General features: G+C 34.9%; 2 long non-coding RNA genes across 2 annotated transcripts; both read left to right on the forward strand.

Moving 5' to 3' along the window:
• Positions 1-1,615: 1,615 nt before the first annotated feature.
• LOC141693810 (uncharacterized) lies at positions 1,616-2,581 on the forward strand. The gene is made up of 3 exons (XR_012563273.1): positions 1,616-1,768; positions 2,328-2,448; positions 2,530-2,581. It is a non-coding gene; the product is annotated as an uncharacterized LOC141693810 (long non-coding RNA).
• Positions 2,582-2,729: 148 nt separating this feature from the next.
• On the forward strand, positions 2,730-3,301 carry LOC141689913 (uncharacterized). The gene is made up of 3 exons (XR_012562598.1): positions 2,730-2,853; positions 2,944-3,074; positions 3,202-3,301. It is a non-coding gene; the product is annotated as an uncharacterized LOC141689913 (long non-coding RNA).
• The last annotated feature ends 13,589 nt before the right edge of the window (positions 3,302-16,890 follow it).

Below are 16,890 nucleotides of genomic sequence, written 5' to 3' on the forward strand. Positions count from 1 at the left end.
AAGTTAATTTACTAATTAAATACACAAGATACATGATAAAATAAGAATTTTATACATAATAAAATTAAATGAAATAAAAACATAAATTAAAAATATAAAATAATAATTTTAAAAGTAATAAAAAAATAATCCAAATTCCTCTCGTATTAATATGAGCAATGGTATAAAAGTTTTTAAAATAAAGATGTTAAAAATGTAAATGTACAAATTTGTATAAAAATAAAGTACATATAATTAACTATATTTTTTCTAAAATAATTACTTTAAGATATATTACAATAATTGGTGTATTTGACTCAGACGTATGGAAAATTTTGGGCTGGAGCGGGCAACTTTTAGGGTTAATGCCGCCCAAATTTTCAGACAGTTTAAAATTTTGATACAAGATCTCTCAATCCACTCAGTACACAAACTCAAGAGACTTTCAGTTTCATCATTTTCACTCTCTCTACTCTCTTTTTCATATGCTAATCTCTCCCACTAATCAGTCTTTCTACCACTCAAACTCTCCCTCACACCACTTTTACTCTCTAGTACGTAATTACGATTTAAATTTCTAGTTAGGATTCAATTGATTTACAGGTCAAATTAGGGATCAATCGATTTGAGGGGTGAAGACTTTGTGGTTTTGTTTCTTTATTTTGTTTATGTTTATATTCCGTTAAACCTCATCTAATGTCTTTCTCTTTTTTAATTTCAGGTGTTCTTCAAATTAGGGCTTTGAATTTTTAAGCTTGATTTAAGGTGATTTTGATTTATATGCTTCCATTTTAAGTTTCCGGATGTATTTATTGTTGTTCCTACTCGCAATATTTGCCAACAAGTATTTGTTCAATTTTCCTTTAAAGTTGGATTATGGTTTTTTTGGAAAGTTGTGTTTTAGTTTAGGAACTACGGGGATTATTCAGTTCACTACTGATGCACATATTCTGGATTTGGCACTTCTGTGTTGTTTCGTTTGGTATTATTGAATTAAGATAATGTTTATCCTGTGACATGTTATAATTTGTGATTGCGGTATTTGTGGTATTTGATTTCCTTCCATTCTCAAGTATGGAAAAATGATGTAGTGATGGGCTATAGGAGTTGACTTTTTGAACTTTTTGTTGTGCTATTCTCTCCGAGTTTTAATTTGTGGACATTTTTATTGTGCTATTCTGTCTGAGCCTCTGTTGGAACTACCTATTATGTCTTATAAAAGCGACTCATTAGTATTAAGGATTGTAGGATTATTATTTTATTTTGAATTTTTTGCTGTAGAGCCAGTTCTACTTATTTTATGTGTTTTTTGTCTATGTTTATTGTTTCAGAGGTTTTGGATTGGTTTTATGAATTGATTATATCTGGATTTGTATATGTATTATTTGGTTGGGTTGTCTCATGAGGGTATATGGTTTATGATTGAGTCTCGTTAAGAGGATTCAGAACCTCGATCTGGATCCCATTGTGTTAGTGTTTGGATTAGTGTTTGGTTGTTTAGAATGGTCTCGTGTGTTAGTTTTTGGATTTCTGATTTGGTTGTTTGTAATGGAAACCCTGTTCTTATACTGTTTATTCCTGATTTTGTTCACATCAACCATCCAAATGGTTCCTAGATCGTGTTGTCGGGAGACATTTTTGGGTGTATTTGTTGTGAGTTATTTTGGCATAGTTATTTGAAGGTATGCTAATAGACTTCTATTAGTGTTGCAGGTTATTTGTCTACACTGGAATTGATTTCCAGAAAGAGCAAGCTGCTCCTACTGAAGACATTCGTCTCGGTGTTACTGTTAGTTTACACTGCATGCACATTACTCATGGTCTCTATTTGGGTGCTACCTTTTAGTTTTTTTGTTTACTAATTTTGTTAATGATCGTAATTTAGCAAGTATATATTATATTGACCGTTCAGCAAGCATGTAAGTAGATGTGTTACACCTGAAATTTATTAGCTGCTACTGTGACCATTCACTCTGCAGCTCAGGTTTTACATCTGTTTCAATTGTTCGAATAAAAAGACAAAGCTGGGTTCAGTTGCAGACTTGCAGGGAACTGTTTGAGCAATAACAAAATATTTGTAGTATGTTTCACTAAGTTTTAGGTTAAAATTTATAGTCTGAATCAGAACACAAGCATACTTTTTCCGTCGACTAGTAATTCATTCTGATGTCAATGGCTACTCTAGGGAGGATAACATAACGTACATTTCTCAGGATCTATAAATATATATTATACTACTATATCAAGAAGTTTAATCAGCGTTCGTGCTGATGTAAAACTTTGATGGTTCTTTACCTTCTGAGTAGTTACAAATGGTTCATTTTATCAAACTTTGATGTAAAATGCAGAAAAAGGTTAAGCAGCAAGTTGATGATGACACCACCAAACTAGCACATATGGTATGATCCCTGAGCAATTATGATAAGTGCATGGCTTGCGAAAGTTACTATGGATACTTCCATGCTAAAGGTAAAGAGATACCACATTCTTCTCGCATATTAAATTAGTTCATTTGAGTGTTTATAATTATTATTTTGATGTAAAATGCAGGTTAATGTTAAGCAGCAAGATGATGATGATACCACCAAACTAACATAGATGGTATGCTCCATGTCTTTACATGTTGAGATGATAAACAAATGCCTTATTGTTTCAGTATAAATGGGCATGCACAAGTTTTTGATAAGCGCCTGGCCTTGATTGATTTTATTTCTTGTTTATGATTTATCCATTGTATATGTAAGGATCGGGCTAATGAGATATACAAGAAGGTAGAAGATCAGAAATCTAGTCGAGGAAGAAACCAGTATGCAATATTGGTTGCATGCCTGTATATCGCTTGTAGGCAAGAAGACAAGACACCTACTGTTAAGGGTACAATCTAAGATCGTTTTTGAATAATATGGATGCATCTTGATTTATCTGTTCAAATGATCTTTCCTAAGCCTGTGGATTTCAAACTAGAAATTTGCTCTGTTGCCAATGGAGCGTCAAAGAAGGAAATTGGCTGAGCAAAGGAATACATAGTGAAGCAACTTGAGCTGGAAAAGGTTCAATCAGTGGAGATGGGAACAATACATGCTGGGGATTTTATGGTGAGCTTCCTTTAAAATAAGTTTTGGTATCTGGCTGGTCACAATATTCGTCTGTCACCTTCATGGTTTTATAATGGAGTTTTATTGGTTCTTGCCCTGCTTCAATTGACATGCTTCTGTTCTGCAGAGGAGGTTTTGCTCAAATCTTGGTATGACAAATCAAACTGTTAAAGCAGCCCAAGAAGCAGTTCAAAAGTCTGAAGAATTTGATATAAGGTAGTTTCTTTTTTATGTTGTAAGCTTGTTTCAGGCATTTACATAATCAATATTTTAATCTATCATCAAGTGTACTGTGATGTGTAATTGATTATCCATATGATATTGCAGCAAGATTCTGGAACTCAGTTGCAGACTATTTTCAAATTGGGGGGGGGTGTAATATAGCCATGACATACTAGTGGCATGGACAACAGTTTTTTGACTTGACACAGTTATACTTCATAATAGAAAAGTAGGCGTAGTGTCAAGTATTAACAAGTATAGTGACATTGACGGGTTAAAGGCCGTAAACTAAAAAGTAGTGAACCCATACAATGACAATCTATGACATGGCAATCATATAATGAATTAATCTTTAAATTCAAGTGAAGTGAACATGACATGTTTAATAGATATAATTGGATACAAGTTTTAAATGGGGATATACTAGAAACTACTTTGACTAGGAACTCAAATATATCAAGGTGAGCTATCTGTCTTTGTGATCAATCACAGTTTCATTCATTTTCTAACATCTCTTTAGCAAACAATCTGCTCCAGTATTTGTTCGAGAAATTATTGTTGATGTTTGTTTTTTGTTTATTTTTGGAGATATACCTTCCTGAAACCATATGTCAAGCAAATGCAGGTCAAGTCTATTCATTCTTTACCTTGACCTCCTTGTTGGTTGTTCTGTTGAGTTATTAATGATTAAAGGTTCTTATTACAAAGTACTTTCATGAAAACAGGACAACGAAGTTCTTCATGATATTTTTGGCTTCTCACCTAAAAGAAAACTCTTCTCTGCAAGGGAAAGGTCCGGATGGTGGAGTCCAGGAGAAAGTGAAGCAAATTAAAACATTAGCTTCTAGTAGTACTTTTTAAAATTTATAATTTTTAGCTGTTGTTAAGTAAAGAACATGAACTAGTTTAATGTTTGGGTTGGATGCATTTTTTGCAGTTATGAATTTTGTATAATTGGTATTCTTCAGTTTATAGAATAAGCATTTCAATTTTGTGCTAAAGTGTTACAATAGCCTTCTAACTGTTACCATAGTATATTTAAAACGTTTCATTAGGCTAGTTATAGTGTTACAACAGCTTTTCAAAGTGTTACATTAGGTTCAATGGGCTCACTTGCCATGTCATCAAGACAACTCAGCACTGTGGGTCTCACACTTGCCATGTCAGCTAGTGGGTCCCCTCGCGGGGCCCACTTTTTAAAAACATTTTAAAACTCTAAGGTAACATAAAAAACAAGTTACAACTGATCTCTCTTTCTGTTACATTAGCAAGCTAAGGCAACATATAAACAAGTTAAAACACGATGTTGCCTTAGGCACCAAAGATGTTACCTTAGACCCCTAAGGCAACATGGAAAAACCTATCTTTAAGAAAATGTTACCTTAGCTTAAAAGTGGGGCAAGAGCAACATATTTACCCCCTAATGCAACGTTTTTTTGATGTTACGGTAGGCATTTTATGGTGTAGTGACCTGTTCTTGTCCAGCTTGATCATCAAGTCCAGCTTATCAGCATTTTCCTGTAGCTTATCAACCTTAGCATGAGTAATGGAGTGTTGACCTTGAAGGCTTATAGTACTGAGAGCTGTGACTTTAAGTTGAGCTTTAAAGTTAGAATTTGTCATCAACTCATCAGCTTTAGCAATATGATCTGACAAAACTTTGGATCTTGGAATGAAATCAGATTCATTCTATATTTTGATCCATTCAACTCCACTGTGAGTTTCTTCTCATGGAACAGGAGCTTCTTGTTCAACATATTTCAACAGTTCCTCCTTTCCAAGAATTAGAGCTGGAGTGTTGACTGGAGCACTGTCTCTAGTACTTGAGTTAAGCTCATCATCTTCTGACAACATAAGTGTGTGTGTGGCTATTGGATATTCTGGTATACCTTCGTCTATTTCTACATCCAAAATTGGAGTGTTAGGAACTTCAGCATTTATTGGAGAAACAGGTGAAGTTGTCATTTTTCCTTGTAGTGCTTCCAGAAACAAGACAGATGGAATGATCAGCCTATGAAGGTCAATTTCAGGACTTAATCCTGAATCTTCAACTTGAACATTTTCTTTTATTGGAGAGACAGGAGGTGTGATCACTGTATCTGAAACAGTGTCTTTAGCTTGAGGTGGAGGTGGCAGAGCATCAATCACTATTGGTCTTGATGAGATCAGAGATTCTTGATCCCCTTCCTCAGCTTTTGTATCATCCACAGATTGAGGTTGTGCCATATGCCTTCCTGATCTCATTTTCTTTGATCTCCTAGATGGTGGAGAAGTTACTTGAGCAGCATTAAAACTTGAAGTTCTTTTCCTCTTTGCAATACTAGAACCCTCAGCTTCAGTTTCCTTCTGAGAAATATCTTTTTCAGCTACTACTGTCATAGGTTCTGATGCATGAACCTGGACTTGCTCCTCTTCTTCATCAGACTCATCCCTTAGTATCATCCTTCTTCTCCTTGTTGGAGATTTAGGAACAGATTTTGCTCTTGAAGGTTTGGGTCTAGATGTTGTAGCAGATGGTTCTGGTTGAGAAGATTGTGCAGGTTGGAAATAAGTTCTGATGGTTGGTTGTGATGGTTGTGAGGAATGTGTTGTTTGAGTTGTGGTTGTAGGTGCTGATGGAGGTTGAGATGGTGCTACATCAAGATATATGGTTCTGTCTGTGAGAGGATCAGAATTTACTAAGAACTGTTTGACTGATTGAGGAATTTGGAGGAGTCTTAGTATATTCTTCTTATTATCAGTAGATAATAAGTCAGTGAAAGCCCTTTCGTGAAGTTTAAAGGGTTTAATTGTCTCACTAAAGTTTTGAGTTGAATCAGGACAACAGAAATTATAAATAAGTTGAAAAAATCTAGCAAAATAGACTATATTGCTATCTTCTTTCATCCTATCACCAATAAACCCTAAAACAACACTTGCATAATCAAAATGTAATTGATTCAAAAGGGCATACCCGATTTGCTGACTCATTATGGGTATTGCATCAAAGTTTGAGCACTTGTTGGCAAAAGCTTTTTATTACAGTCAAAGAAAAACCTCCATTCCCTCCTGATGTGGGGTCTCTTCAATTGTCCCAGCTTTGCCAAAGACTTTTCATAGCCCAGATTTTCCATCATTTGTTGAAGAGTTGGCTCCTCAACTGTTGAATTGAAAGTGCAATCTTCTGGCAAATGTAGTGCTTGTCGAACAGTTGACAAGGTCACCACATGCTCATCCTCCCCTGTTGTAAAGATAATACTTGGGGACCCAGCTTTTCCACCATCATCATAAACACCAGTCCTCCAAATCTCCAGAATCTGCTTGCCTGAGAGAACCTGGGGTTGGGTCAGTGCATAGCCTATTTCACTTCGAGCAAAAAAGTCTTGGACGAAATGAAGTTCTGAAGGAGCCTCGTCCTTAGAAAGAATAGCCATGTAGTTATTAGGAAAAAACTTGGCTCCATCATAGATTAGATCTTTGGGTGCCATTTCTGTAAAGAAATAAGTGAAAAAATGTGTGTTCACAAGATGTTTGTTAAAATGCCTGTAAGAAAGTCCGTCAGAAAATAAAGAGTAAAAGAGAGAGAAAGAGTAAAAGAAATAAGAGAGTAAGTAAGAGAGAAAGTAAAAGATTTGGGTAATCTTTCATCTCTAATATATATACTCTTTCCACTCAACGGCTCTTTTTGGAAGTAAAACAGACACTTTTTACACCTAGCAGCATGGAAGCAGTAAAAAAAATAATGAGTGGGCACGGTAAACGTGCAGTAATTATTGCTCACATGTTGTTACCAAAAAAACACGCAACCCAAATGATTAACACTATTTTTATCTCACTTAATTATTTTCTGATAAAATATAACTGTTACAGTAATACTAAAAATAAGCCAAGTAATTAACTAATGCCACGTAAGCATCAGAGTTTCCATCAGGATTTGCATCAGAACTTGACTATTATCGAAATTTAACGGTCATCAGAACATGGCTTATGTACTCAAAAAGTGAATGACTGTGTCTATGATTCTTCACACAAATACTGACTGGTTTCTTCAGAGTTTAATCATCAGAACTTTCATCAAAACTTATCCTTAAAATTTTTACAAATAATACTTAACTGTTTGTCTAAAAAAACTTAATCACCACAGTAATTTTCATCATTCATATGGAGTGAGAGTGTGTGCATTTGCAAATGATCAGATAAAAATTAAAGTCTGATAAACTTCAGATATCTTAGAAATAAGGCATAGCTAAGAAAAATGCTTAAAATTTGTCTTTAATTTTGAAGTCTACTATATAATAAGTTTATGCAAGAGTCCACCTCAACTGTTTATGCTCATTTTATGCATCTTTTGACATTCTTTTTACAGAAGCTTCTCAGTGTAAATGAGTCACAACTGCTATCAGAATTTATGCAATTATCAGAGTATTTCTCCAGTAATCAAAGGATGTGAAAAGTCACCAAGAAAAATGTATTTGCTTTTCTAATGCAAATAACTTAATACCAGCATTGCACTTGGGTCTTCCCTTTCACATATTTACTCTAGATCTCAAAGGAGTACCTAACTTCAATTTTTCTTTTCTTTTATTTTCTTCGGAATAAGTGAGGCTTATCAAGCATGTAGTTCATCCTTAAGATTTACTGACATCAGAATTTGACAGATAAGAAACAATAATCTAGTTTGTGACTTAGTAATAAGATACACAAAGTAAATTTGACTAAGATCAAAATCATAGTTTGCTTGTGTTATGGGTTTCCACATAAACAACTAATTTAAATATGGGATATGTAGTTTGTTAAAGACTACTAAGTCAACATCTAACAAATTATCCTCATTGGATTGAATAGTCACAGAACATTTAAAACACTATCGGAGTATATAGAATCACATTAGATAACAATCAATATTTAATATATTATAGTTTAAGCACGGATTACATGCAGATAAGACAATCTGTAAACACTGATCATAAAGTCTGATGCATGAGAACAAAAACTAAATAGATTTTGAGAATGAACCTGAAACCATTCCAAGTTCATTTACCAGTCTTGTAAATGTAGCTTCACATAGTGATTTTGTGAAGATATCTGCTAGTTGTTGATCTGTTGGGACAAAATGCAATTCCACTGTACCTTCCATCACATGTTCCCTTATGAAATGGTACCTAATGCTGATGTGCTTTGTCATTGAGTGTTGAACTGGATTACCTGTCATAGCAATAGCACTTTGATTATCACAGTAAATGGGTATTTTAGAAAATTATAACCCATAGTCCAGTAACTGATTCTTCATCCAAAGAATCTGTGCACAACAGCTTCCTGCGGCAATATATTCTGCTTCTGCAGTTGATGTGGAAATTGATTTCTGTTTCTTGCTAAACCAAGAAAACCAATCTGCCTCCAAGAAATTGGCAGCTTCCACTAGTGCTTTTCCTATCTATTTTGCATCCTGCAAAATCTGCATCTGAGTAACCAATTAGCTTAAAATCTGATTCCCTAGGATACCACAATCCTAGATCAGTTGTACCCTTGATGTACTTGAAAATTCTTTTCACAGCTATTAGATGAGGTTCTCTTGGATTAGCTTGAAATCTTGCACAAAGACAGGTAGCATAAATGATATCAGATCTACTTGTAGTTAAATAGAGTAAAGAGCCAATCATACCTCTGTAGTTAGTAATATCTACTGATGCTCCAGTATTTTTATCTAACTTGGTTGCAGTGGCTACAGGGAGTAGATGTAGTTTAACAGTCTTGCATTCCAAATTTCTTCAGTAAATTTATGGTGTACTTGGATTGATTTATGAAAGTACCTTCTTCATTTTGCTTGACTTGAAGTCCCAGAAAATAGCTAAGTTCTCCCATTATACTTATTTAATATCTTGGTTGCATTAGCTTTGCAAACCTTTCACAGAGTTTGGAATTTGTAGAACCAAATATGATATCATCAACATATATCTATACCAAAAGTAAGTCATTTCCATAGTTGAGGTAGAACAGTGTTTTATCAATTGTGCCTCTGTTAAATCCACTTTCCAGAAGGAATTGAGCTAAAGTCTCATACCATGCTCTTGGAGCTTGCTTAAGGCCATAAAGTGCTTTATCAAGTCTATAGACATGATTTGAAAATTTTTAATCTACAAATCCCGGAGGTTGTTCAACATATACCTCTTCTTCCAATTCTCCATTGAGAAAAGCACTTTTCACATCCATTTGAAAGACTTTAAAATTCTTGTGAGCATCATAAGCCAAAAAGATTCTTATGGCTTCCAATCTAGCAACTGGAAAAAATGTTTCATCATAGTCAATACCCTCCTATTGAGAGTAACCTTTAGCAATCAGCCTTGCTTTGTTTCTTGTAATTATGCCATCACTGTTAGTTTTGTTTCTGAACACCCATTTTGTGCCAACAATGGATCTGTTCTTTGATCTTGGCACTAGGGTCCAGACTTTATTTCTTTCAAATTAATTTAACTCTTCCTGCATTGCTTGCACCCAATCACCATCTTGAAGAGCTTCTTCAAATTTCTTTGGTTCAGTCTGAGATAGAAAGGAATGATAGAGACATTCATTTGACGTTGATGTTCTAGTTCTGACACCTAATTCAGGATCTCCAATTATTAAGTCAAGTGTGTGTGATTTAGTCCACTTCCTTGCAGATGGAAGTTGATCTCTAGAACTGGATCCTCCCCCATGATCCATGTTGTCTCCATCAGCATTTTCTGATGCTCCCCCTAAAATTATGTTCTCTGAAATTTCAGAATTTGAGTTGTATTCTTCAGGAATTGAAGAATCAGAGTTTCCAGAATTATCAGAATTTGGTTCATCGGAACTTGATGAATCAGAACTTGAAGAACCAGTGACAGGTTCTGATGCTTCTTGAGAGTCTTGAGATGTGGTAGGATCATTAGCTTGCTCCCCCTGAACAGGTGCATTTTCCCTTGGAGTAATTACCACAGTTTCAATGACATCAGAATTTAACCCGTCAGAACTTACAGGATCAGGATTTAGGTCATCAGAATTTACAGAATCAGAATATAAATCTTCATTTTCAAATCTCAGCTGATCATGATCATTGAAATCTTCAAGTCCAGTAATCTTTTTATTATCAAAAGAGACATTGATAGATTCCATGACAACCCTTTTTCTTAAATTGTAGACTCTGAAGGCTTTTGTGGAAAGTGGATATCCAACAAAAATTCCTTCATCAGCTTTTAGATCAAATTTTGACACCTGTTCAGAATGAGTCTTAAGAAAAAAACACTTGCATCCAAATACATGAAAGTATTTCAGATTTGGCTTCTTTTTCTTCACCGTCTCATTTGGTGTTTTTCCATGCTTGTTTATGAGTGTAGCATTATGTGTAAAACTAGCAGTCTGCACAGCTTCAGCCCAAAAGTAGGTTGGTAGCTTTGCTTCATCAAGCATAGTTCGTGCAGCTTCAATGAAAGTCATGTTCTTTCCTTCTACAACTCCATTTTGTTGTGGAGTTCCAGGTGCAGAAAATTCCTGCTTTATTCCATGCTCTTTGTGGAACTTTTCCATGATTGATTTCTTGAACTCAGTGCCATTATCACTTCTTATTATTTTAATAGAATCTTTGACCAACTTATCCAGTTGTCTGACATGATCAGTTAGAGTAAATGCAGTTTCATTCTTCTTGTGCAAGAAATACACCCAAGTTTATCTTGTGAACTCATCCACTATAACCATAGCATATTTCTTCTTTGCAATAGACTTGACATTGACTGGACCAAATAGATCAACATGCAGTAAGTGATAAGACTCAAGAATTGAGGATTCAGTTTTGCTCTTGAATGAAGATTTTCTTTGTTTTGCCTTTTGACATGAGTCACAAAGACCATCAGGAGAAAATACTGATTTTGGCAGGCCTCTCACAAGATCTTTCTTTACTAGCTCATTTGTGTTGTCGAAATTTAAATGAGAGAGTCTCTTGTTCCAATTCCAGCTTTCTTCAACTGATGCTCTACTTAATAGACAGATTGCAGAACCATCAGAGTTTGTTGAAAGCCTGGCTTCATATATGTTACCATGTCTGTAACCTTTTAGAACCACTTTGCATGTAGAATTACTTACAACTTCACAGTGTTCTTCAAAGAAATCCAGATGATAACCTATGTCAGATTTGACTCACACTTAGCAGATTGTGTTTAAGTCCTGAGACAATAGCTACTGTTTCAATGATGACATTCCCAAGATTGATATTTCCATATCCCAGAGTCTTTCCCATGTTGCCATCTCCATAAGAAACTCCTGGGCCAGCTTTCTCCATAAAGTCTGAAAGCAGGGATTTATTTCCAGTCATATGTCCTGAACATCCACTGTCCAGAATTATGATGTTTTTCCTATTACCCTGCAATCACAAAGACCACTATTGGTTATTTTTAAGGACCCAGACTTGCTTGGATCCTTTGGCCTTTTTAAGTTTGTTAGCATTTGCAGCGGATTTAATTTTAGAGTTTATGCTAACTTGCTTCTTATCAGACTGACACAATGAAAACAAGGATTTTGTGGTTTAAACCTAACAGACTGACTCTTAACTCCTGATCTAGGAGGTAAAGAGTTTATATCTTTATTTTTCCTGCAAAAAGAAGTATGATGGTTAGAGTTTCCATAATTATAATATTTCTTTCTAGGAGCATTAGGAACAGGCTTATAATTATTAATTTTATTCACACCTTCCTTTCCATTCCTATTTTTCCTAGCTTCCTTTACCTTATTCACATTTCTAATCTCTTTCAGCTTATGTTTAACCTGCTTCTTTGTCATTAAACCTATGTTTAATTCAGCTGGTTTATCCTGTTTTAATTTTTCAGAAGTTGACTTTTCTTTGATTTCTGTTTTAGAATCATTCATCTTTTCAGACTTTGACACATCAGTTTTTGCTACAAATTTAACAGGATTAACTTTAGGCTTTTCAGCTTTCTTGGTAAAGTTTGATTTAGATGACACAGCTTCCTTTTCTTCCTTATCATCTAGGTAACCTAGACCTTCTTTCCAATTTCCATTGTCTAAGATTTTCTTAGTTGTTCTTCCAGACTTAGTCCAAGTTTTGATTATCTCCTTTTCCTTTTCCAGTTCAGATTTAAGAGATTTATTCAATTTTAGCACTTCATCTCTAACATACAAAGCCTCATCTCTTTCTTTCTGAGTTTGATGGAAAATAACTAACTCCTTTTCTAAATAGTCATTTCTGTTTCTAAGAGCAAGACTTTCAGATGTTAATCTTTCATTTGTTAAAGTCTGATCTCTAAAACTAATGAACATGGTTTTCAGATATAATCTTAGCTCGAAAATATCATCAGTATGAAAAGCAAGAGTTGATTGAGGTACCTTTAATTCAGCAGCATCAGTACTGCTATCAGCATTTTCCATCAAGGCATAGTTCACCTCATCTTCAGAATCTGAAGTGTCTGCCCAGTTTTTCTTCTTTGTGATAAGTTCCTGTCCTTTATCACCTTTTCCTTTCTTGCAGTCAGGAGAGATGTGGCCTCTTTCACCACAATTGTAGCATTTGACATTTGAGTTGTCTCCTCTGTCAGACTTTCCTCCTTTGCCTTCAGACTTTCTGAACCCTTTCTTTTCAGAACTTCCACCTTTCCTGGAAAACTTCTTGCCCTTTCTAAATTTCTTGTAGGCTATCTTTATGATACCTTTCACCATTAGAGCACACAGTTGCATCATCTCTGCATCAACATCAACTTCAGATAAATTTTCAGATTCTGAATCATCATCATCAGAATATGATGACTCTGAATCAGACTGTATGATGAGAGCCTTTCCTTTTCCCCTCTTTGAGACAACAACTTTAGGAGATTCCTCCTCAGCTTTAAGAGCAACTGTTTTTGACTTTCTTCCATGCCTTTTGCTCCTTTGATCCATCTCAAATTCATGAGTCTTGAGCATACCATAAATTTCATCAAGAGTAGTTTCAGTAAGGTCACAGTTGTCTCTTATGGTAGTAGACTTCAAATCCAAATTTTTAGGAAGAGCTAAAAGAAATTTTAGATTTGAATCTTCAAGATCATATTCTTTATCCACCAGTGACAGATCATTCAAGAGTTTGGCAAACCTATCATATAAATCACTTAATGACTCATCAGCTTTTGAGTCAAAGTGCTCATACTCTTGTGTGAGTATAGTCTTCCTGTTCTTTTTGATTGCGTCAGTTCCCTGGCATCTTGTTTCCAAAGCATCCCATATCTCCTTTGTAGTCTTGCATCCAATTACCCTGTTTGACATGACATTTTCAATTGCACTATGCAGCAGATGCCTTACCCTTGCATCCTTGGAAATAGATGAGATGTCTTCAGTTGTGTACTCACTTTTCTCCTTTGGTATCATCTTTGCAGGTTGATCAGCAACTGCAACAGAAAGATTGGTCGGCTTATATGGTCCATCATTAATTCTATCAAGGTATTCTGGATCTGTAGCTTCCAGAAACATAGCCATCTTTACTTTCCATATAGGATACTCAGATGCTCTCAGTAGGGGAACCCTAATACTCTCATATCGACTGTGTGTCTGATTATTTTGAGTATCTTGAGTTTTGGTGGGCTTAGGTGGGGTTTGTATTTCTTTAGACATGATTGTAAACTGGATCTTACTGTTTGTAAATCAACAGAGAGGCTCTAATACCACTTGTTAGGTTACACAACACTATAGAAGGGAGTTGAATATAGTGTTTATATAATCAAATCGATTTATCAACACAAGTATGTAACAGTAATCAAGTATATTCAATATAATAAACTTTGTTACAATAGAACAGTTGTTCTCTCTCAGTGATGAACAATATCACTAAGAGCTGCTAGGTTACAATGTATAATCTTTCTCGTGAATGATAACACATATAGTGTAAACCCTAAGCTGTGTTTATATAGTACACAATTACAAGATATCTTCTAATTGATATGGAATATAATTATGTCTCCTAAAATATATCAATCAGATATTATCTTCTACCAGTATTCTAGTCTTCTAACTCTTCATGCATATCTTTTATTGTTTTAGTCATGATCCTTTCCTGTAAATCAGTTGCTTTCCTTATCTAAAGTACCCGCACTTCAGTCCTAATATAAATCCTGACGGCCTCAAGTTCTGATATAAGTTCTAACTTTAGTAATATCTGATTTCCAGTAAGTCCTTATATTAAGTTCTGAAAACTAATCACAACAGATTAGAAATGACATCTCAAATATATCTAACAATCTGCTTTTGGTGCAAATTTATGTTGATGATATTATTTTTGGGTCTACTAACAACAATCTGTGCAAGAAATTTTCTGATCTTATGAAGTCGAGGTATCAAATGAGTATGATGGGAGAGTTGAGTTACTTTCTTGGACTACAAGTTATACAAACTGATGAGGGAATTTTCATTAATCAGTCAAAGTTAGGGCTGAGCAAAACCGAACCGAAACCGAAAAACCGAACCGAACCGTGCTAATTCGGTTCGGTTCGGTCCTAAATTTTTCAGAAATTCGGTCTATTCGGTCCGGACCGAATAGACCAAATTAAAATTCGGTTCGGTTCGGTTCTTTTCACAAATATTTCAGTCCGGACCGAATAGACCAAATAGACCAAATCATAAATACTATAATATTGTATTATATATATTTTTACATATATCCTAAAAATTATAATCAAAATTTTTAATTTATAATTATATTTATGGAATATTAGAACTCTACATATCACATTACTTTAATTATATCTTAAAATTTATAATTTATGATTTAATTTATAATGTAATTTTATTTTTGAAAAAAAATTCGGTCTATTCGGTCCAAAACCGGACCGAACCGAATTATTTCGGTTCGGTTCGGTCCGGTCCATAATATAACTTCGGTCCGGTTCGGTCCAAGAAAAAATGACTATTCGGTTTTTCGGTCTATTCGGTTCGGTCCGGTTTTGGACCGAACCGACCGAATGCTCAGCCCTAGTCTAAGTACACAAATAATTTATCGACTCGGTTCAATATATAAGAAATTTCAACTGCTGCAACTCCAATGGCCACTGCTACTAATTTAGATCCAGACCAAGGTACAGAAGTTGATGTTATTGTCTATCGAGGTATGATTGGTTCATTGCTTTATCTAACTGCTAGTAGACCATATATTATGTATGCAACCTGCTTGTGTGCAAGATTTCAGGCCAAGCTCAGAGAATCTCATTTAGTTACTGTAAAGAGGATTCTGAGATACTTAAAGGGGAATCCATCTCTTGGTTTATGGTATACAAGAGAATCATATTTCAGCCTGGTCAGTTCTTCTAATGATGACTTTGCTGGATGAAAATTTGACAGAAAGAGTACCTCAGCTGGATGTCAGTATTTGGGTGGTAGATTGGTCACTTGGCAGAGCAAGAAACAAAAATCAATCTCTACATCGACAGATGAAGCTGAATACTTTGTTGCTGGAAGTTGATGTGCTCGGATTCTTTGGATGTGAAATCAATTAAAGGACTATAGATTGTCTTATATAAAGATTCCAATCTTTTGTCACAATCAAAGCGCAATTTCAATGACATGTAATCCAATACAACACTCACTCACAAAACATATCAGTATCTGATATCATTTTATCAGGGAGCATGTCAACGAAGGAACAATTGAGCTTCATTTTGTTCCAATTGATCAACAAGTAGATGATATCTTCACCAAGCCTTTACCAGAGGAAACAATCAGAAAATAACTTCATGAGCTTGGAATGGTTAACTATGAGAAGAATTGAGTTGTCAGATTCTGCTCTTCATGACAGATCCTGATGCATTAAATCCTGATGATGTAATTTTAACATTGGTTGTGAGTATGTTATGATTTTGTTCAATTATGCTTCTTAAGTAATACTTGATTTACATTAAGTATATTTGCGAATTATTTTTGTACATTATTATTGAGTTGTTTGTATAGTGGTAGCATGTTTGCTAATTTTTCGGTGTTGTATCACATATTCTCCTTGAAAATCATGCATGTTTACCAGAATTACACATTAATTTTGGTATTATCTATTCTCTTCAATCAGCACATGCCATGTGTATTAGTGTCTTATAGTCTATTAATGATTTAAAATCATTATCTATCTTTTCTAAGACACACACTATACACGAACTGCTTGTTATCAATTTTCTCTCTCTTTGCACAGACCTTAACATTTTGAATGGCTATCACTGTATCCACTTCTTCGTTCTCTGCGATTAAGTATGTGTTTAATCACAAGACTTTTCCAGCAAATAATTTCAAAGCCCCTTTGCATGAAACTGATATTCCTGATGTTTTCAGAGTAATTCAGGATTTCTTTGCCCAAAGTGATATTGGGTATGCACTCACCGCTCCTTCTAATATTTGGTTTAAACGGATTATGCAGATTTGGGAGAATTCGTCAGTTGATGCTGAGAGAGGGGTAATTCTATTCACACATAAAAATCAGGAATATGAGATCAATGATACTGTGGTTGAGGCAGCTTTGAAATTGCCTGCTTTGAATGGCGGAATTCCAGTTCTGACTCCCACTTCGACACTTTTTTACTGGGTCAGAGACATTGGTCATGCCGTTAATTTCACTAAGGCTCGGGAGATGTTCAGAAAAAAGCTCAGG

This window comes from Apium graveolens, chromosome 10, assembly GCF_009905375.1.
Source record: "Apium graveolens cultivar Ventura chromosome 10, ASM990537v1, whole genome shotgun sequence".
NCBI classification, from domain to species: Eukaryota; Viridiplantae; Streptophyta; class Magnoliopsida; order Apiales; family Apiaceae; genus Apium; species Apium graveolens.